The sequence below is a fragment of the Dendrobates tinctorius genome, unplaced genomic scaffold (assembly GCF_039654945.1).
Source record: "Dendrobates tinctorius isolate UK_male_01 unplaced genomic scaffold, ASM3965494v1 ptg000233l, whole genome shotgun sequence".
NCBI classification, from domain to species: Eukaryota; Metazoa; Chordata; class Amphibia; order Anura; family Dendrobatidae; genus Dendrobates; species Dendrobates tinctorius.
In genome coordinates, this window is record NW_027361900.1 from 4,192,358 (window position 1) to 4,214,827 (window position 22,470).

Sequence of the window (22,470 nt, forward strand, 5' to 3'; positions counted from 1 at the left end):
AATTATTGTGGACTCTCTTTGGTTCAGGGAGAGCTTCTTATAGCCCTGAGAAACTCCAATCAGTTATACTTTTGCCTTTGGCCGAGTGTGTTGACCCCTGTGTGCCTGTTCGTTGTCTTCTAGCTTGCTTATATGGTTCTGACCCGGTTCTGTCCCCCGTTGTGCATTTGCCTGTTGATTCTGTACTGCGCTACCCTCTCTGTGTATGACTCCTTGCCTGTGACCTGACTATTCTTTGCTCGCCTCTCTTGTACTTTGCAGCTATCTCTGTGTATGACTCATTGGATACATCCTGACTCACCGTTCTGCCTATCCTCTGGTTTTGTAGTGCTATCTCGTGCTTTGACCCCAGCCTGTCTATGCCCCTTGGTAACTTTGTCCCGTAGTTACCCTGCTAGGAGTTTTCCTGCAGCTCCTAGCTCTCTGAGGTTTAGGCCACGCCCCCAGCAGTCACATGCTTTAGGTCCTGCTGGTCTGAAGCACGCACCTTCTCTGCTGCTGCCCGCTCCACAGGTATCGCTGAGCACAGTTTGTCTTACTCAGGACACGTGCACTGGTTCAGTGAGCAAGTGCAGTGCGGTGTTCCTGACACACACAAGGACCAGTACAACAAGAAGGACAAATAGCGCTTCTGGAGAAATGTCTCCAACTCAGAGAACAATGCCCAGTACTAGCGCTGTCCCTAGTGCTCGTGAATTGGCGCACACCAATGTCCAAGGGGCTTTGCCTCTTGATGTAGCATTTCTCAGATGGGAGGCTTCGGATTCGGCTACTCCATTCATCCCTAATTTTAATGCCATTCCTGGTATAAATGTGGAGGTGGAAAATTTTGGACTAATTATATTTATTAATTTGTTTCTGACAGATAGCTTGCTAGAGCATATTATCCGACAAATTTATGTGTGTCCCAATTCATCAGCCAGAATCCACCATCCTATTATGCTAGGTCACATTTATGGGACCAACCAATATCCTAGAAATGAAAACATTTTTAGGACTTACATTCGCTATGGGGCTTGTTAAAAAAAATGAGCATTCAGTCCCATTGGTCCAACTGCCCTGTTCAAGCCACCCCTATGTTATTTCCATTGATGAGTCCCTTGTAAAATTCAAAGGAAGACTGCACCTCAAGCAATTTATTCCTTCTAAGAGGGCAAGGTTCGGAATAAAGCTCTATAAAATGTGCGAGAGTTCAACCGGATACACATCAGCTTTTCGCATTTATGAGGGGAAAGACAGCCAACTAAACCCACCAGGATGCCCTACTTATCTGGGGACATCTGGAAAAATGGTTTTGAGCCTTTTTTTTTTTACATAAAGGCTACAATCTGTATGTTGACAACTACTACACCAACATACCTCTATTTAAAAATCTAGTTGAACATAACATAGGGGCTTGTGGGACCATTCACTAAAACCGTCAGGGGTTTCCACAGTCATTGGTCAAAGAAAATTTCCAAAAGGGGCAGTCAGGGGCTTTACACAATGGAAAGCTGCTTGCCCTTAAGTATAAGGATAAAAAAGATATTTTTATCCTGAGCTCGATCCACACAGATGCCACAAGGGCCACTGCAGACCAACAGGGATCCACTACTCCAAAACCTGGGTCTGTCATTGACTACAACAAATATATGGGGGTGTGGACCTTGCAGATCAGGTTCTACAGCCATACCAGGTATCAAGAAAATCATAGATCTGGTATAAAAAGTTAGTCATGTATTTGTTTCAGGTGGCCACATATAATTCTTTTGTGTTATACAAAAAAGCCGGAAATGCAGACACTTTCCTTGATTATCAGGAAAAGGTCACTGAAAATCTTGTTTTTGAAAATTTTGTCCCCACCAATCCTTTAGAATCTGAAGATGTCAGAAGACTCACTGAGCGACATTTTATTGCACTCACCCCAGTAACTGAAACAAGAAAGAACCCCCAGAGAAGATGTCGTGTATGTTCCAGGAGAGGAATGAGGCATGATCCCCGCTATTATTACCCACAATGCCCATCATTGCCAGCCTTATGCCTCCATGACGGCTTTACAATCTTACGCATCTCTATTCTCTTCATACAGGTAACCAGCTTTTCCAATCTCTGCTCTGAATCCACTCCTGTGTCTCCATTCAATGTCAGCAAGCAGTTAATCCTGAATGCTATCTCTGTGTTTTCAACTCTGCAAGCTTCTATATGGTATATAGTTTTTTTCAACTTACTCTGCTTGTCCCCTTATGTTGTGAGGTCAAGAAACTTTTCAAAGTACTTTAGGATCCATGTAGTGCTGGACATGTGTTTATTTGACCACAACATTTTATTGGGTCCTGGTGTCTCAATTTAGTGTGATTGATTAACGAGAAGAGAGAGAGCCCAAAAAAAAAAAAAAAAGTTCTAAGTCTTATCCTCCTATATATTCAGACATAGCTTGGGGATAGCATTTATGCACACTTTATCCAAGTACAGTTTATCAAAGTACTGGCAGTTATAACATGGCAGTTAGACAGGGCAGGAGACAGGTAAGACATTTATATACATCTACTCCCTGTACATTTGGAGTACAACAAATATATACCATATGCATTTGTGTAATTTTAATCCTGGCCGCTGCATTCACATACATCCACCGCCCTGGCATTAACTCTCTACACTCCATCCACATTGGCCCCTCGCTTCTTTCCTCTCCTATGTATAGCACTCATGCTCTTTTCACGTTGTTAAACTGCACAGATCCAGTCAGTCCCACCATTCAACATCAGAGACGCTCTCACAAATCACTTAACCATCTGCTCACTCTTTCTATCCTCCTTCTCCTAGTCGCAGGAGACATTGCTCCCAACCCTGGTCCCCCATGTTATAGAAAGTCAAACCTCCCGACTGCTACACTCAGAAACCCCTCTAATCTTATTATTATTCCCTGCTTGCCATCTGTCTCTCTTAATTGTGCACTTTGGAATTCTCGCTCAGTGTGTAACAAACTCTCCTTCATTCATGACTTCTTCCTTTCTAATTCTCTTAACCTCCTGGCTCTTACTGAAACCTGGATCCAGCGGTCAGACACTACCGCTGCTGCTGCTCTTTCATACGGGGGGCTTCACTTCTCTCATACCCCAAGATCAGACAATAGAGCTGGTGGAGGCGTTGGTCTGCTCCTATCACCAAAATATACCTTACAGTTTATCCCTCAAGTACCCTCACTTGTCTTCCCTTCTTTTGAGGTCCATGCCGTCAGACTCTACACCCCCTTCTCCATGCGAGTGGCGGTGGTGTATCGTCCTCCCGGCCCCTCCCATCAGTTCCTGGATCATTTTGCCACTTGGCTTCCACATTTTCTCTCCTGTGACATCCCTACCCTCATCATGGGTGATTTCAACATCCCCATTGCTCTTCCCCTCTCACCATCTGCTACTCACCTTTTATCTCTAACCTCCTCATTTGGCCTTTCGCAGCTTACTAATTCTCCAACGCATGAAGACGGAAACTCCCTCGACTTGGTCTTCTCTCGGCTTTGTGCAGTGGATGATTTTGCAAACTCCCCTCTCCCGCTCTCTGACCACAATCTTCTTTCATTCTCTATCAAGAACTGCCATGCTGCTCAGGTCACCCCCACTATCCATACTTATAGAAACATACAGGCCATTAACACCCAGAAACTTCTGAAGAACTTGCAGTCTTCATTGGCCCCTATCTCCTCCCTCCCCCCACCTGATTCTGCATTGAAGCATTACAATGAAACACTTCAAAGTGCCCTGGATGAATTTGCACCCCCTATAAATAGAACACCACAACGCAGACGGCGACAACCCTGGCACACGGTGCAAACACGTTTCCTGCAGCGGTGCTCCAGGTGCGCCGAACGTCTGTGGAGAAAATCCAATCTACACGAAGATTTCATCCATTTTAAGTTTATGCTTAGAACATACAACACTGCCCTTCACCTCTCCAAACAAACCTATTTCAACACCCTCATCACCTCACTGTCCAATAACCCGAAACGTCTCTTTGACACTTTTCATTCTCTACTCAATCCAAGAGTACAGGCCCCAACCACGGAGCTCCGAGCTGACGATCTGGCCAATTACTTCAAAGAAAAAATTGACCAGATCCGACAGGAAATTATCTCCCAATCACCTCATACCATGCACTGTCCTCCCTCCCCCACTGCATCGAACTCACTCTCTGATTTTGAACCAGTCACAGAAGAAGAAGTAAGCAGGCTCCTTGCATCTTCTCGCCCAACTACTTGCACCACTGACCCATTTCCGTCACAGCTCCTTCAGTCCCTTTCCCCTGCTGTCACCCCTCACCTAACTAAAATATTTAACCTCTCTCTCTCTTCTGGTATTTTTCCCTTCTCATTTAAGCATGCCATCATACATCCACTACTTAAAAAACCATCCCTCGACCAAAACTGTGCCGCTAACTATAGACCTGTCTCTAATCTTCCCTTCATCTCTAAACTCCTGGAACGCCTGGTCCACTCCCGTCTTATCCGCTATCTCTCAGAAAACTCTCTTCTCGACCCTCTCCAATCCGGTTTCCGCTCTTTACACTCCACTGAAACTGCCCTCACTAAAGTCTCTAATGATCTGCTAACAGCTAAATCAAATGGTCACTACTCCATGCTAATTCTCTTGGATCTCTCTGCAGCATTCGACACTGTGGATCATCAGCTCCTCCTCACTATGCTCCGTTCCATTGGCCTCAAGGATACCGTTCTCTCCTGGTTCTCCTCCTATCTCTCCGACCGCTCCTTTACTGTATCTTTTGCCAGTTCCTCCTCCTCTCATCTTCCCCTTACTGTTGGGGTCCCCCAAGGATCGGTTCTAGGTCCCCTCTTCTCCTTGTACACTGCCCCTATTGGTCAAACAATCAGTAGATTTGATTTCCAGTACCATCTCTATGCTGATGACACCCAATTATACGCTTCTTCTCCTGACATCACGCCAGCCTTTCTAGAAAACACCGGCGATTGTCTAAACGCTGTGTCTAATATCATGTCCTCACTATATCTGAAACTGAACCTGTCAAAGACTGAACTCCTGGTGTTTCCTCCCTCTACTAATGTACCTATACCCGACATTGCCATTTCTGTGTGTGGTTCCACTATTACTCCCCAGCAACAGGCCCGCTGTCTTGGGGTCATACTTGATTCCGAGCTTTCCTTTGCCCCCCACATTCGATCACTGGCTCGCTCTTGTCATCTGCACCTCAAAAACATTTCTAGAATTCGACCTTTTCTTACCTTTGACTCTGCAAAAACTCTTACTGTTTCTCTTATTCATTCTCGTCTCGACTATTGTAACTCTCTTCTAATCGGTCTCCCTCTTACCAAACTCTCCCCCCTCCAATCTGTCTTGAATGCTGCAGCCAGGATCATATTCCTCACCAATCGTTACACCGATGCCTCTACCTTGTGCCAGTCATTACACTGGCTACCCATCCACTCCAGAATTCAGTATAAACTTATTACCCTCACTCACAAAGCCCTCCATGGCTCAGCACCACCCTACATCTCCTCCCTTGTTTCAGTATACCACCCAACCCGCGCCCTCCGTTCTGCTGATGACCTGAGGTTAGTATCCTCAATAATCAGAACCTCCCACTCCCGTCTCCAAGACTTTACACGTGCCGCGCCAATTCTTTGGAATGCACTTCCCAGGTCAATACGATTAGTCCCCAATCCCCACAATTTTAAGCGTGTCCTGAAAACGCATTTATTCAGACTGGCCTATCACCTCAACACATTAACCTAATCTATCCCTGTGTGGCACAGCCAAAAGTTTTACCATAACCAGGTTCCCCGCATCATGTTCCCACATGCTTTATGCCTCCATTAGCCCTCTGTGTCTGTACTGTTACACACTTAACATTATGACTGGTCCATACAATCAGGGTAACTGTTACCACCCACCTTTCGTGTCTCCCTCTTTACTCATAGACTGTAAGCTTGCGAGCAGGGCCCTCACTCCTCTTGGTATTTGTTATAATCTACTGTATGTGATTATTGTTATGCTGTAATATCTATTGTCTGTACAAATCCCCTCTGAAATGTAAAGTGCTGTGGAATATGTCGGCGCTATAAAAACAAAATTTATTATTATTATTATTATCTTCCACACAGAACCACGTTTTTGAACTGTTTTGACATTCAAGCATTTGGATTATTTAGTGACAGACACATTTCAGTAGAGCTGACTTAACAATTTCCGGGGGTAGGTGGGGGGAGGTCTCCAGAGACACAAGCTGGGCACAATATATTGGGCACTACAATGACATTTCTGCAATTTTTGCTATAAAACTTCTACTACGAGTTTCTGGAAATCATCCATGTAGTGAAAATGGTCACAATATACACAGATGAATTCCCAGAGGGGTGTCATTTCCAAAATGGGGTCACTTCAGGGGGGATTCTGTTACTTAGCGGCTCTCCAAAGTGCCATAACAGCAGAATCCCCCCTGAAGTGATCCCATTTTGGAAATGACACCCCTCTGGGAATTCATCTATGGGTGTAGTGACCATTTACCTATCTACCTATTTTCCAATGTAATATCTGGGGTTAAAAAACATTTTAGTCGTATAAATGTACCATATTATTCGGAATATCAGACGCACTTTTTCCCAAATATTTTTTTTGGGAAATGGGGGTGTGTCTTATAGTAGGAATATACTTACAAATGATGCAGCGGCACTCTGTGCTGCGTGGAGGGCTCCGCCAGCATTTTGTCAAAGCCCAGAGGCCCCTGCAGCTCCATTGCTGCGATGTGGTGGTCTCCAGAAAAATGGCCGCTGTGGGCGGCTCATGCTCAGATTCAGATCTCGCCCCAAGATCTCGTTGCCGAGATCTGAATCTGAGCATGCACCGCCCCCAGTTGCCATTTTTCCAGAAGCCACCACATCGCAGCAATGGAGCTGCAGAGGCCTCCGGCTTTGACAAAATGGCGCCGCCGCCCCAGCACAGAGCGCTGCCACCATCCCAGGTAGAGCGCTGCTGCACCAGCATAGAGCGCTGCCGCCACCCCAGCACAGAGCACCGCTGCCGCACCAGCCTGGGATGGGATTTTCCGGAGGCCACTGCACCAGCATGGACCACCGAACAACCTCTGTGATCACTCTTGCACCTGTGCTGATCCCCCCGGTAAGCTGAATTCAGACTGTAAGACGGACCCCCATTTTGCACATTTTTTCCCCTATTTTCGTTTTGAAAATTTGGGGTGCATCTTATGGTCTGAAAACTACAGTAATTTTTTCTTCACTGCCCAATGGTATAATTTTCTATGGAACAGCTGTGGTGTCAGTATGCTCACTGCACCACTAGAAGAATTCATTCAGGGAAGTATTTGGTAAAATGCAGTCACTTTTGGGGCTTATGCTGTTCTGGCACCTCAGGGGCTCTGACAATGTGACATGTCACCCACAAACAATTCCAGCAAAATCTGCTCTCCAATATGGCGCTCCTTCCCTTCCGAGCTCTGCCATGCGCCAAAACAGTGGATTACCCCCACATATGAGGTGTCAGAATACTCAGGACAAATTGCAAAATAACTTTTTGGGTGCAATTTCTCCTGTTACCCTTTGGAAAAAACATTTGAGATCGAAAAGTTCATTTTTTGTCGAAAAAATATGATTTTTTATTTTCACAACTGTATGTAACTAACTTCTGTGAAGCACTTGGGGGTTCAAAGTGCCCATCACACATCTAGATAAGTTCCTTGGGGGGTTTAGTTTCCAAAATGGGGTCACTTCACTGTTTAGACACGTCATTGTCTCTGACAATGTGACATGTCACCCACAAATAATTCCAGCAAAATCTGCTCTCCAATATGGCGCTCCTTCCCTTTCAAGCTCTGCCATGCGCCCATACAGTGGTTTCCCTTTTTATTTCCACGGCTCTACATTATGAACTTCTGTAAAGCACCTGTGGGTTCAAGGTGCTCAATACACATCTGGATAAGTTCCCTAAGGGGTCTAGTTTCCAATATAGGGTCACTTGTTGGGAGTTTCCACTGTTTAGACACATCAGGGGCTCTGCAAATGCGACATGGCAACCGCTAATTATTCCAGCATATTTTACACTAAAAAAAAAATGAGAATTTGCAAAACAAAATGTATAGTCCATTTTCTCCTGTTACTCTTGTGAAAGTAAAAAAAAAATTAGGTGTAAAGGAAAATTTTTGTGAAAGAAAAGTAAATGTTTATTTTTTCCTTCCACATTCCATTCATTCCTGTGAAGCACCTGAAGGGTTAATAAACTTCTTGAATGTGGTTTTGAGCACCTTGAGGGGTGCAGTTTTTAGAATGGTGTCACTTTCGGGTATTTTCTGTGATATTGACCCCCCAAACTCACTTCAAATGTGAGGTCGTCCCTAAAAAAAATGGTTTTGTAAATTTTGCTGTAAAAGTGAGAAATCGCTGTTTAACTTTTAACCCTTATAACTTCCTAACAAAAAAAATTTGATATAGTTGATATAGAGGCTACTGCGCAGGCGCCGCCATCACCGGTGACATTTTACTGGATGTAATTTTTTTCTAAGCCTCACAATAGCCACAATATTATAGGCATTATCAGCAATAATATCAATGCTATTATATGCATTATGTAATAATGGGGGGCAGGTCAGTGAGGGATCAGCGACCTGTCATAATAATAATAATAATAAATTTTTTTATAGCGCCGACATATTCCGCAGCACTTTACATTTCAGAGGGGATTTGTACAGACAATAGACATTACAGCATAACAATAATCATACAGTAGATTATAACAAATAACAAGAGGAGTGAGGGCCCTGCTCGCAAGCTTACAGTCTATGAGGAAAGAGGTAGACACGAAAGGTGGGTGGTAACAGTTGCCCTGATTGTATGGACCAGCCATAATGTTAAGTGTGTAACAGTACAGACACAGAGGGCTAATGGATGCATAAAGCATGTGGGAACATGATGCTGGGAACCTGGTTATGGTAAAACTTTTGGCTCTGCCACACAGGGATAGATTAGGTTAATGTGTTGAGGCGATAGGCCAGTCTGAATAAATGCGTTTTCAGGACACGCTTAAAATTGTGGGGATTGGGGACTAATCGTATTGACCTGGGAAGTGCATTCCAAAGAATTGGCACGGCACGTGTAAAGTCTTGGAGACGGGAGTGGGAGGTTCTGACTATTGAGGATACTAACCTCAGGTCATCAGCAGAACGGAGGGCGCGGGTAGGGTGGTATACTGAAACAAGGGAGGAGATGTAGGGTGGTGCTGAGCCATGGAGGGCTTTGTGGGTGAGGGTAATAAGTTTATACTGAATTCTGGAGTGGATGGGTAGCCAGTGTAATGACTGGCACAAGGTAGAGGCATCGGTGTAACGATTGGTGAGGAATATGATCCTGGCTGCAGCATTCAAGACAGATTGGAGAGGGGAGAGTTTGGTAAGAGGGAGACCGATAAGAAGAGAGTTACAATAGTCGAGACGAGAATGAATAAGAGAAACAGTAAGAGTTTTTGCAGAGTCAAAAGTAAGAAAAGGTCGAATTCTAGAAATGTTTTTGAGGTGCAGATGACAAGAGCGAGCCAGTGATCGAATGTGGGGGGCAAAGGAAAGCTCGGAATCAAGTATGACCCCAAGACAGCGAGCCTGTTGCTGGGGAGTAATAGTGGAACCACAGACGGAAATGGCAATGTCGGGTGTAGGTACATTAGTAGCGGGAGGAAACACAAGGAGTTCAGTCTTTGACAGGTTCAGTTTCAGATATAGTGAGGACATGATATTAGACACAGCGTTTAGACAATCGCCAGTGTTTTCTAGAAAGGCTGGCGTGATGTCAGGAGAAGAAGCGTATAATTGGGTGTCATCAGCATAGAGATGGTACTGGAAACCAAATCTACTGATTGTTTGACCAATAGGGGCAGTGTACAAGGAGAAGAGGAGGGGGCCTAGAACCGATCCTTGAGGAACCCCAACAGTAAGGGGAAGGTGAGAGGAGGAGGAACCGGCAAAAGAAACAGTAAAGGAGCGGTCGGAGAGATAGGAGGAGAACCAGGAGAGAACGGTGTCCTTGAGGCCAATGGAATGGAGCATAGTGAGGAGGAGCTGATGATCCACAGTGTCGAATGCTGCAGAGAGATCCAAGAGAATTAGCATGGAGTAATGACCATTTGATTTAGCTGTTAGCAGATAATTAGAGACTTTAGTGAGGGCAGTTTCAGTGGAGTGTAAAGAGCGGAAACCGGATTGGAGAGGGTCGAGAACAGAGTTTTCTGAGAGATAGCGGATAAGACGGGAGTGGACCAGGCGTTCCAGGAGTTTAGAGATGAAGGGAAGATTAGAGACAGGTCTATAGTTAGCGGCACAGTTTTGGTCGAGGGATGGTTTTTTAAGTAGTGGATGTATGATGGCATGCTTAAATGAGGAGGGAAAAATACCAGAAGAGAGAGAGAGGTTAAATATTTTAGTTAGGTGAGGGGTGACAGCAGGGGAAAGGGACTGGAGGAGATGTGATGGAAATGGGTCACTGGTGCAAGTAGTTGGGCGAGAAGATGCAAGGAGCCTGCTTACTTCTTCTTCTGTGACTGGTTCAAAATCAGAGAGTGAGTTAGATGCAGTGGGGGAGGGAGGACAGTGCATGGTATGAGGGGATTTGGAGATAATTTCCTGTCGGATCTGGTCAATTTTTTCTTTGAAGTAATTGGCCAGATCGTCAGCTCGGAGCTCCGTGGTTGGGGCCTGTACTCTTGGATTGAGTAGAGAATGAAAAGTGTCAAAGAGACGTTTCGGGTTATTGGACAGTGAGATGATGAGGGTGTTGAAATAGGTTTGTTTGGAGAGGTGAAGGGCAGTGTTGTATGTTCTAAGCATAAACTTAAAATGGATGAAATCTTCGTGTAGATTGGATTTTCTCCACAGATGTTTGGCGCACCTGGAGCACCGCTGCAGGAAACGTGTTTGCACCATGTGCCAGGGTTGTCGCCGTCTGCGTTGTGGTGTTCTATTTATAGGGGGTGCAAATTCATCCAGGGCACTTTGAAGTGTTTCATTGTAATGCTTCAATGCAGAATCAGGACATGAGAGGAAGGAAATAGGGCCCAATGAAGACTGCAAGTTCTTCAGAAGTTTCTGGGTGTTAATGGCCTGTATGTTTCTATAAGTCTGGACAGTGGGGGTGACCTGAGCAGCCTGGCAGTTCTTTATAGAGAATGAAAGAAGATTGTGGTCAGAGAGCGGGAGAGGGGAGTTTGCAAAATCATCCACTGCACAAAGCCGAGAGAAGACCAAGTCGAGGGAGTTTCCGTCTTCATGCGTTGGAGAATTAGTAAGCTGCGAAAGGCCAAATGAGGAGGTTAGAGATAAAAGGTGAGTAGCAGATGGGGAGAGGGGAAGAGCAATGGGGATGTTGAAATCTCCCATGATGAGGGTATGAGATCTATTGTATTCTTATATAATATTTAATTGTATGTACCATAAGTGCCATTTATATGTATGATCTGGGGCATAGCTTGTTCCTTTTTTAGAACGTTTTTTCCTCCAGTAGATGGTATTTTATGATGGCGGGATTTCCTTATGATTTATACTTAATATTGCCTTTTTTGCATATTTGCATTATTGTCTTCCTTTCTGTATGGTTTTATATTACATGCCCTGCTCATGTCTTTGATTGGCTGTATATTATTACAACTACGTAATGGGGATTCTCTTTGGACTCCTTTTACTAGCAATCATGGATTCTTTTCTTATTATGATGTCCCTCTCCCTCCCTTTTGTATTTTGCCTGTGAGCAGCTTAACGACCTGTTCAGACCCCACCATCATGGCCGCTTGCAGTGTCTCCGAGAACATGGCGCTGATCCTGAGCGCATGCGCGGTGTGCCCGACATTGGTCGCGATGCTCCGGCCATCATATTGTGGGCCGCGCGCGCGTTGATGACGTCTAGCGGTGTTTTTCTCACCGCGCACACGCGCTGCTCACTGATGGTGGCGGGCCATCGCGCGGTTACTATGCGGCTACACTGGGCATGCGCCGTTATTGATTAGCTACACCTGGAACGCTGCATTTATATATGGGTGCTTGAGGATAGATAGGCACTTCCCCTTGAGAAAGCCGAGGCGAAACGCGCGTCGGGGTTGAGCGCGGTATCCTCCCTGCATTCATATTCCCCTATGGGTAAGTGGCATGAGCAATATGGATATTTGGTATGATCCCAGAATTGATCGATATATTCCTCTGAGCCAGCAATTGTTTATATAAATTTTAGCATCTTGCTATATACAGCACCCGGTCCTTTTTTAGGTATATAGAGACATTGTCTCTGGATAAGTTGCACAATACGTTTAGGTGCTTAGACTAAGCTTCATACTTGTAACATATGGTGCTCTGGCCTGCTGTCACTTTATATATAGGGATGCCTACCGTGCGCTACACTGGGATTATTCCTTGTATATCTACCTCTATTATGTGTTTATAAATGTCTGATTTTGTTTTAAGATGTGTTAATAAAGATTTATCATTTTTCTTATATTTCTATTGTGGTTTATGGCTACTCTATCTTTTTCTTTATTTGTATGCAATTGGGAGTACTCCACTATTACTTTATTAGTCCTTATTTTTGGTGGGGGAACTATGATTGTTTTCGAACTGGTTCCTGACCACGTTTTATAGTTATGAAGGTTTTGAATTTGTTTTCAATACTACACCAGCATACCTCTATTTAAAAGTCTGGTTGAACATAACATAGGGGCTTGTGAGACCATTCGCAAAAACTGTCAGGTGTTTCCACAATCATTGGTCAGCAAAAAGTTCCCAAAGGGGCAGTCAGGGGCTTTACACAATGGAGAGCTGCTTGCCCTTAAGTATAAGAAAAAAAAAGATATTTTTACCCTGAGCTCGATCCCCACAGATGCCACAAGGGCCACTGCAGACCAACGGGGATCCACTACTCCAAAACCTGTGTCTGTCATTGACTACAACAAATATATGGGGTGTGGACCTTGCAGATCAGGTTCTACAGCCATACCAGGTATCAAGAAAATCATATATCTGGTATAAAAAGTTAGTCATGTATTTGTTTCAGGTGGCCACATAGAATTCTTTTGTGTTATACAAAAAAGCCGGAAATGCAGATACTTTACTTGATTATCAGGAAAAGGTCACTGAAAATCTTGTTTTTGAAAATTCTGTCCCCGCCAATCCTTTAGAATGTGAAGATGTGAGAAGACTCACTGAGCGACATTTTATTGCACTCATCCCAGTAACTGAAACAAGAAAGAACCCCCAGAGAAGATGTCGTGTATGTTCCTAGAGAGGAATGAGGCATGATCCCCGCTATTATTACCCACAATGCCCATCATTGCCAGCCTTATGCCTCCATGACGGCTTTACAATCTTCCACACAGAACCACGTTTTTGAACTGTTTTGACATTCAAGCATTTGGATTATTTAGTGACAGACACATTTGAGTAGAGCTGACGTAACAATTTCCGGGGGTAGGTGGGGGGAGGTCTCCAGAGACACAAGCAGGGCACAATATATTGGGCACTACAATGATACTTTTGCAATTTTTGCTCTGAAACTTCTACTACGAGTTTCTGGAAATCATCCATGTAGTGAAAATGGTCACTATATCCATAGATGAATTCCCAGAGGGGTGTCATTTCCAAAATGGGGTCACTTCAGGGGGGATTGTATTGCTCTGGCACTTAGCGTCTCTACAAAGTGCCACAACAGCAGAATCCCCCCTGAAGTGACCCCATTTGGGAAATGACACCCCTCTGGGAATTCATCTATGGGTGTATGGACCATTTATCTATCTACCTATTTTCCAATGTAAAATCTGGGGCTTATACAACATCTTAGTGGTAAAAATGTACCATATTTTTATCACTATAAGACCCACTTTTTCCCAAAAAATATTTGTGGGAAATAGGGGTGAGTCTTATAGTCAGAATATACTTACAAATGCTGTGGTGGTGGCGCTCTGTGCTGCGTGGAGGGCTCCGCCGGCATTTTGTCAAAACCCGGAGACCCCCGCAGTTCCATTACTGTGATTCGGTGGTCTCTGGAAAAATGGCCGCTGTGGGCGGCGCATGCTCAGATTCAGATTTCGTCCCGAGATCTCGTTGCTGCTATCTCAATCTGAGCATGCGCCGCTCCCAGCTGCCGTTTTCCAGGAGGCCACCGCATCGCAGTAGAGTTGCAGGGGCCTCTGGCTTTGACAAAATGGCGGTGGACACCCCCACGCAGCAGAGTGCTGCCGCCGCCCCAAGCACAGAGCGCTGCCGCCGCCCCAGCACGGAGTGTTGCCGCCACCTCAGCACAGAGCGCTGCCGCTGCCCCAGGTAGAGTGCTGCCGCCCCAGCACAGAGCACCACTGCCACACCAGCTTGGGATGGGATTTTCCCGAGGCCACCGCACCAGCCTGGACCACCAAACAATGTCTGTGACCACTCTTGCACCTGTGGTGATCCCCCCCGATAAGATGAATTCGGACTGTAAGTCGGACCCCCATTTGGTATAATTTTTCCCCTATTTTCCTTTTAAAAATTTCGGGTGCGTCTTATAGTCTGAAAAATACAGTAATTATTTTTTCTTCACTGCCCAATGGTATAATTTTCTATGGAACAGCTGTGGTGTCAGTATGCTCACTGCACAACTAGAAGAATTCATTCAGGGAAGTATTTGGTAAAATGCAGTCACTTTTGGGGCTTATGCTGTTCTGGCACCTCAGGGGCTCTGACAATGTGACATGTCACCCGCAAACAATTCCAGCAAAATCTGCTCTCCAATATGGCGCTCCTTCCCTTCCAAGCTCTGCCATGCGTCCAAACAGTAGTATTCTCCCACATGTGGGGTATCGGCGTGCTCAGGAGAAATTGCACAACAAACTGTTATGGATCAATTTCTCCTGTTCCCCTTATGAAAATGCAAAATATGGAGCTAAAAAGATTTGAGAAAAATGTTATTTTTTTATTTCCATGGCTCTACGTTATAAACTTCTGTGAAGCACCTGTGGGTTCAAGGTGCTCAATACACATCTGGATAAGTTCCCTAAGGGATCTAGTTTCCAAAATGGTGACACTTGTTGGGGGTTTTCACTGTTTAGGCACATCAGGGGCTCTCCAAACGCGACATGGCAACCGCTAATTATTCCAACATATTTTACATTCAAAAAGTCAAATGCTGCGCCTTCCCTTCCGAGCCCTGCCGTGCACCCAAACAGTAGATTTCCCCCACATATGGGGTATCGGAACGCTCAGGAGAAATTGCAAAACAAAATGTATAGTCCATTTTCTCCTGCTACCCTTGTGAAAGTAAAAAAAATTAGGTATAAAGGAAAATTTTGTGAAAGAAAAGTAAATATTTATTTTTTCCTTCCACATTCCATTCATTCCTGTGAAGCCCCTGAAGGGTTAATAAACTTCTTGAATGTGGTTTTGAGCTCCTTGAGGGGTGCAGTTTTTACAATGGTGTCACTTTTGGGTATTTTCAGTCATATTGACCCCTCAAACTCACTTCAAATATTAGGTGCTCCCTAAAAAAATGGTTTTGTAAATTTTGATGTAAAAATGAGAAATCGCTGGTAAACTTTTAACCCTTATAACTTCCTAATGAAAAAAAATTGATATAGTTGATATAGAGGCTACTGTGCAGGCGACGCCATCGCCGGTGACATTGTGCTGGATGTAATTTTTTTCTAAGCCTCACAATAGCCACAATATTATAGGCATTATCACCAATAATATCAATGCTATTATATGCATTATGTAATAATGGGGGCAGGTCAGTGAGGGGTCAGCGACCTGTCATAAGCCAATACAGATGAATATGTAATCAGAGCACCACATAAAGCCCCGCCCACAGCCCCGCCCCAGAGCACGAGAATCTCATTAACTGAAAACTACAAATACAGATTAAACAGTAAACCAGAGTCGCCCTCATTTATGGTGGACCATTGGAGCTACTATGGATCCTGAGCAGAAGATTAGAGAATATAATATTGCTCCCCATTTCAGGAGAGATTGTGCAGGAATCTGAATTCCTTAGGATCAGAAACAATGTAATTGGTTGTAAGTTCTATAGAAAAGGGCTTTCACTGCCCAAAGTCATTTGCACAGTTTTGGGTGGAGGAGAATGTTGTGGTCTAGAGGCAAAATGGTGATCATGGTAATACGGCCGGACTACACCACCGATAAAGCAGCCACAGCCGGTGACTGAGAGGAATCTGTGACTTCTCTGCATTCAGTGGTTCCTACTCACCTGGGTAGTCATATGTGGGAATCTCCTCTTTACACCACTCATCATCTCTCACATATGTCTCTGTAGTATTAATATGGGTCAGATCTTCACCCTGAAACAAATATTGTAAAAGTCACAGACAGATGGAGAAGTCCCATCTATGATCAGCTCTAATCCTGCCATCTCCACCGTTCTCATTACACAAGTATAAAACATATAATACTGGTGGATAAAACAAGACTGAGCACAAGACCTTCACAGCCATCTACACATCATAGGGGAGATCTCCTGACACCTTCTCTCCATCTACCTGATGATCCTGAGGAGCACTGGGATCTTCTTGGTTACAGTCCTGTGGAAGAAGCGGACGGGGACATCTCTCTGGTGTTGTCCTCTTACTGGATAGATCTGGAGGAAACACATACAGGGACTGAATTCATTCTCTACATACAGATAATTATAGGCCGTGTGTATTTAGTCCTGTCTATTACCTGGTGATGTGAGGGGCTGGGGAACCTCCATTATGACGTTCTTGTACAGATCTCTGTGTCCTTCTAAATACTCCCACTCCTCCATGGAGAAATAGACAGCGACATCCTGACACCTTATAGGAACCTGACACATACAATGATACCGTCATCCCCCGATCCCTTCATAGTGTTACTGTATAATGTCCCAGCATTCCCAGCAGTGTCACCTCTCCAGTCAGCAGCTCCATCATCTTGTAGATGAGTTCTAGGATCTTCTGGTCATTGATGTCCTCATGGATCAGGGGGTGAGGTGGAGGCCCCGTGATTGGGCTCAGGGGTCTTCCCCATCCCTCAGACACAGGGTCCTGACAGCGATCACTAGAGGTCTTCTTCACCACTGTGTAATCCTGGTTATGGAGAGACACATTAATAAATCTCCCTACAGACATTTCCAGAGTCCTCACCTCTCCAGTTCTGTCCATCTGTTATTCCCATAGATAAGAATGATGTAATGTGACGTCATCAGAATCTCTCACCTCTCCAGTGAGACGGAAGAGGATCTCTAGGGTGAGGTGTAACATCCTCTCCGCCATCTTGTCTCTGTCCATATCCATCCTTGATGGGGAAATTAGGAAAATTCTCTTCTGTAGAAGATCTTCACTGAGAGGATCCGATATTGTAGAGACCTGAATGAGAAGAAGATGATCGGATGTAACATCATAAGAATCCGGTGTAATAATACAATTACTGGAGAGAATAAGGGAAACATATGAGGAGATTTATTATCTTACAGGGTTTAGTTTTCTTCCCTGACATCTACTAATAAAACCTATATATTTAGGCCACAGACAACAAGCAGTTTCCTCCTCGGAGTCGGCAGCTGAACACGTTCCTCATAGACTCATCTTCCATAACGCTAATTCTCGTCTCATTACCGGCACTGGAATCGGCATTAGCAATACTGCAGGAGATATTCATTACACGCGACATGAGAAATAACTCCTTCATGATGAGGACGACATCTTCATCTCCTACTGCGGCTCTAGAGACAGATGTGGCCAGAGTCGGTCACTGCCTCCGTCCCCACCGGCCGTCTATATGAAGGTTTCCCGTCTTCCCCGCACTGGAATCTTCTCTCCCGTTAGATCTCAGCTCTGAGTCACACAGAAGTTTGAGGCTTTTCTGGAAGAACAGGACAGGAGAGATCTGAGGCCGATGTCTCCATGTACAGGGTTTCCCCTCGGGATAAGAGGCTTTTCTATCCCTTTCCCCCAATTAGAGGGGACACCTGTGGATATCGGGGTCTTTACCGGCTGCAGTCCTGGGGGGATTTACTCAGTAACGTGGACGTTGGACAAACGTCACCATCAATTACCATCAGAGTGAAGGAACATCGCTCCTCTATTCAGCTCTATGGATCCAGGATGAAATCCACTGCGGCCCCTGCAAGAAAAGAGCGAAGTCTGGTGAGACCCCCGAGGCCGGAGATTTCTACAGCTGCTCTGTGCACAGGACCTGTGATGAGGTCACAGGGGGGGAGGAGTCAGGGGTCACATGATCAGGGGCCTCAGTGTGTGCAGGACTCTGCTGTGCTGGTTGTCATGGTGCTGGATGAGGGGAAGTTTCTGTGTGGGGTCAGGAGGGGTTTACAGGGGGGATGTAGCAGAGCCGTGTGTGTACGAGGTGTACGGAGCGGAGCCGCGTGTGTACGAGGTGTACGGAGCGGAGCCGTGTGTACGGGGTGTACGGAGCGGAGCCCTGTGTGTACGAGGTGTACGGAGCAGAGCCGTGTGTGTACGAGGTGTACGGAGCGGAGCCGCGTGTGTACGAGGTGTACGGAGCGGAGCCGTGTGTGTACGAGGTGTACGGAGCGGAGCCGTGTGTGTACGAGGTGTACGGAGCGGAGCCCTGTGTGTACGAGGTGTACGGAGCGGAGCCGTGTGTGTACGAGGTGTACGGAGCGGAGCCGTGTGTGTACGAGGTGTACGGAGCGGAGCCGTGTGTGTACGAGGTGTACGGAGCGGAGCCCTGTGTGTACGAGGTGTACGGAGCGGAGCCATGTGTGTACGAGGTGTACGGAGCGGAGCCCTGTGTGTATGAGGTGTACGGAGCGGAGCCGTGTGTGTACGAGGTGTACGGAGCGGAGCCGTGTGTGTACGAGGTGTACGGAGCGGAGCCCTGTGTGTACGAGGTGTACAGAGCGAAGCCCTGTGTGTACGAGGTGTACGGAGCGGAGCCGTGTGTGTACGAGGTGTACGGAGCGGAGCCGTGTGTGTACGGAACGGAGCCGCGTGTGTACGGGGTGTGCGGAGCGAAGCCGCGTGTGCACAAGGTGTACGGAGTGGAGCTGCGTGTGCACAAGGTGTACGGAGTGGAGCCGCGTGTGTATGAGGTGTACGGAGCGGAGCCGTGTGTGTGCGAGGTGTACGGAGCGGAGCCGTGTGTGTACGAGGTGTACGGAGCTGAGCCGCGTGTGTATGAGGTGTACGGAGCGGAGCCGTGTGTGTATGAGGTGTACGGAGCGGAGCCGTGTGTGTATGAGGTGTACGGAGCGGAGCCGTGTGTGTACGAGGTGTACAGAGCGGAGCCGTGTGTGTACGAGGTGTACGGAGCGGAGCCGTGTGTGTACGAGGTGTACGGAGCGGAGCCCTGTGTGTACGAGGTGTACGGAGCAGAGCCGTGTGTGTATGAGGTGTAAGGAGCGGAGCCGTGTGTGTATGAGGTGTACGGAGCGGAGCCGTGTGTGTACGAGGTGTACGGAGCAGAGCCGTGTGTGTAAGAGGTGTAAGGAGCGGAGCCGTGTGTGTACGAGGTGTACGGAGCGGAGCCGTGTGTGTACGAGGTGTACGGAGCGGAGCCGTGTGTGTACGAGGTGTACGGAGCGGAGCCGGGTGTATACGAGGTGTACGGAGCGGAGCCGCGTGTGCACGAGGTGTACGGAGCGGAGCCGCGTGTGTACGAGGTGTACGGAGCGGAGCCGCGTGTGTACGATGTGTACGGAGCGGAGCCGTGTGTGTATGAGGTGTAAGGAGCAGAGCCGTGTGTGTACGAGGTGTACGGAGCGGAGCCGTGTGTGTACGACGTGTACGGAGCGGAGCCGTGTGTGTATGAGGTGTACGGAGTGGAGCCGTGTGTGTACGAGGTGTACGGAGCGGAGCCGTGTGTGTACGGAACGGAGCCGCGTGTGTACGGGGTGTGCGGAGCGAAGCCGCGTGTGCACAAGGTGTACGGAGTGGAGCCGCGTGTGCACAAGGTGTACGGAGTGGAGCCGCGTATGTATGAGGTGTACGGAGCGGAGCCGTGTGTGTGCAAGGTGTACGGAGTGGAGCCGTGTGTGTACGAGGTGTACGGAGCTGAGCCGCGTGTGTATGAGGTGTACGGAGCGGAGCCGTGTGTGTATGAGGTGTACGGAGCGGAGCCGTGTGTGTACGAGGTGTACGGAGCGGAGCCGTGTGTGTACGAGGTGTACGGAGTGGAGCCGTGTGTGTACGAGATGTACCGAGCAGAGCTGTGTGTGTACGAGGTGTACTCCCAGCTTCGGTCGCAGACGCCTCTGTGTATGCTGTATACACCCGTATACCCCAGCTTCGGTCTCAGACCCGTGTGTACACTGTATACACCCATATACCCCCAGCTTCGGTTACAGACCCCTCTGTATGCTGTATACACCCGTATAACCCCAACTTCAGTTGCAGACCCCTCTGTATGCTGTATACACCTGTATTCCCCAGCTTCGGTCGCAGACCCCTAAGTGTGCTCTTTATACACCCGTATACCTCTAGCTTCGGTCGCAGACGCCTCTGTGCACACTGTATACACCCGTATACCCCCAGCTTCGGTCACAGACCCCATGTCTCTCACACTGTATACACCCGTATACCCCCAGCTTCAGTCTCAGAACCCTGTGTGTATGCTGCATACAACTGTATACCCCCAGCTTCTGTCACAGACCCCTCTGCGAACTCTGTATACACCCGTATGCCACCAACTTCGGTCGCAGACCACTCTGTACGCTGTATACACCTGTATACCCCCAGCTTCGGTCACAGACCCCTGTGTTCACTGTATACACCTGTAAATCCCCAGCTTGGGTCGCAGACTCCTGTGTACGCTGTATACACCTGTATACCCCCAGCTTTGGTCACAGACCCCCCTGTGTGCGCTGTATACACCCGTATACCCCCAGCTTCAGTCGCAGACCCCTCTGTGTACTCTGTATACACCCGTATACCCCCAGCTTTGGTCACAGATCCCCCTATGTACGCTGTATGCACCCGTATAGCCCCAGCTTCGGTCATAGACCCCTCCGTGTATGCTGTATACACCCGTATACCCCCAGCTTCAGTCACAGACCCCCCTGTGTACGCTGTATACACCCGTATATCCCCAGCTTCGGTCGTAGACTCCTGTATACGCTGTATACACCCCTTTACCCCCAGCTTCGGTCACAGACCCCGCATCTCTCACACTGTAGAACAGACGCCGGACACACACGGTAAAACTGCGGTCGTCGGTCTCTCATCTCTCGCACTTATACTGATAACATAAGATGGAGTCAGACGAACCCTCCTACAAAACGTGAGAACAAAGTCATTACTACAGGACTGTGTGAGAAAGGGATTTATTCTACAAGAAACGCTGGGGCCACAAATGAGAATAACATAATGTCGTTCATCTTCTCTTTCACCATAGATATTGGCAGTGAGGGCGACTTCCACTTTGCCGCAATGTGGATTTTAGTGGCCATACATAAGTAGTTTACTAGCTTCTGAAAGCTTTCTGGAAGCCGGGAAGGCCTGGTTCTCAGTAAAAGGGTAGAAGGTTCCAGATCAACCGGTCCACCATACATCTGTGCTATCAGACGCTTCACCTTCTCCCAAAGCCCAGAAACCACCATACAAGACCACCAAATATGTCTCATGTCACCAGATATTCCACAGCCCCTAAAACAGTCTCCCGAGATTTTAGGAAAAATGCTGTGAATTTTTTCCTGTACATAATAGACTCTGTGCAATAGTTTTAAGGAGGTCTCCACAAGGGAAGTCTGGTGATTACCTTCTGATATGGTGTCATAGCTACGATACCATTCATCAATTGTCTATTCAAACCCCAGATCCTCCTCCCACTGTAACATACTGTATACTTCAATTTTTTATCATTTTGTGGAGAATTTATAGCATAGTAGATCAATGAGATCGTTCCCCTGCCCAAAGGGTCATTTAGACATTAATTTTCAAAACTGGTTGCCCTGAGAGTAGTACCGCTCGGGAGGATCTGCTTTGCAAAGTGGAAGATCTGGTTCAGTCGCATTACCTCCCTAACTGGAGGGTCACATTTTTTAACAAATTCCTGTCTATCAAGTAAGATATTAAATGGGGAACACAAATGTTTAAGTATATGAATACCTTTCAGCTTCCACCAAGAAAAAATTTGTGGCTCAAGGCCTGGCGGGAACATGGGGTTTTGTAATATAGCTGTCAGGGGAGAAGGGCTTGATTGTAAGTTATATTTAAACCGGACTTTCCTCCAAAGAAGCAACGAGTGGACTGTAAAAGGAGCCACATTCATTAACCCCCGTGGAAGTCGGTCTGTGGTCCACATTAGGCCTGATAAAGAGAATGGTTTGGAGAGAAATGATTCCAGAATAACCCATCTCGGACTATTGGGATATGAACACGCACTTATTAATGGAGCAATCTGTGCCGACTTGTAATAAAGTGTAAAATTAGGGAGGGATAAACCCCCTTCTTTTCTGTGACGGAACATACGTTTTTGCACAATTCTGGGTTGTTTTCCGAG

At 46.7% G+C, this 22,470-nt stretch overlaps 1 pseudogene; it reads right to left on the reverse strand.

The window, feature by feature from the left end:
* LOC141060278 (uncharacterized) overlaps positions 1-11,807 on the reverse strand; it is a 79,834-nt pseudogene extending 68,027 nt beyond the window's left edge.
* Positions 11,808-22,470: the final 10,663 nt, after the last annotated feature.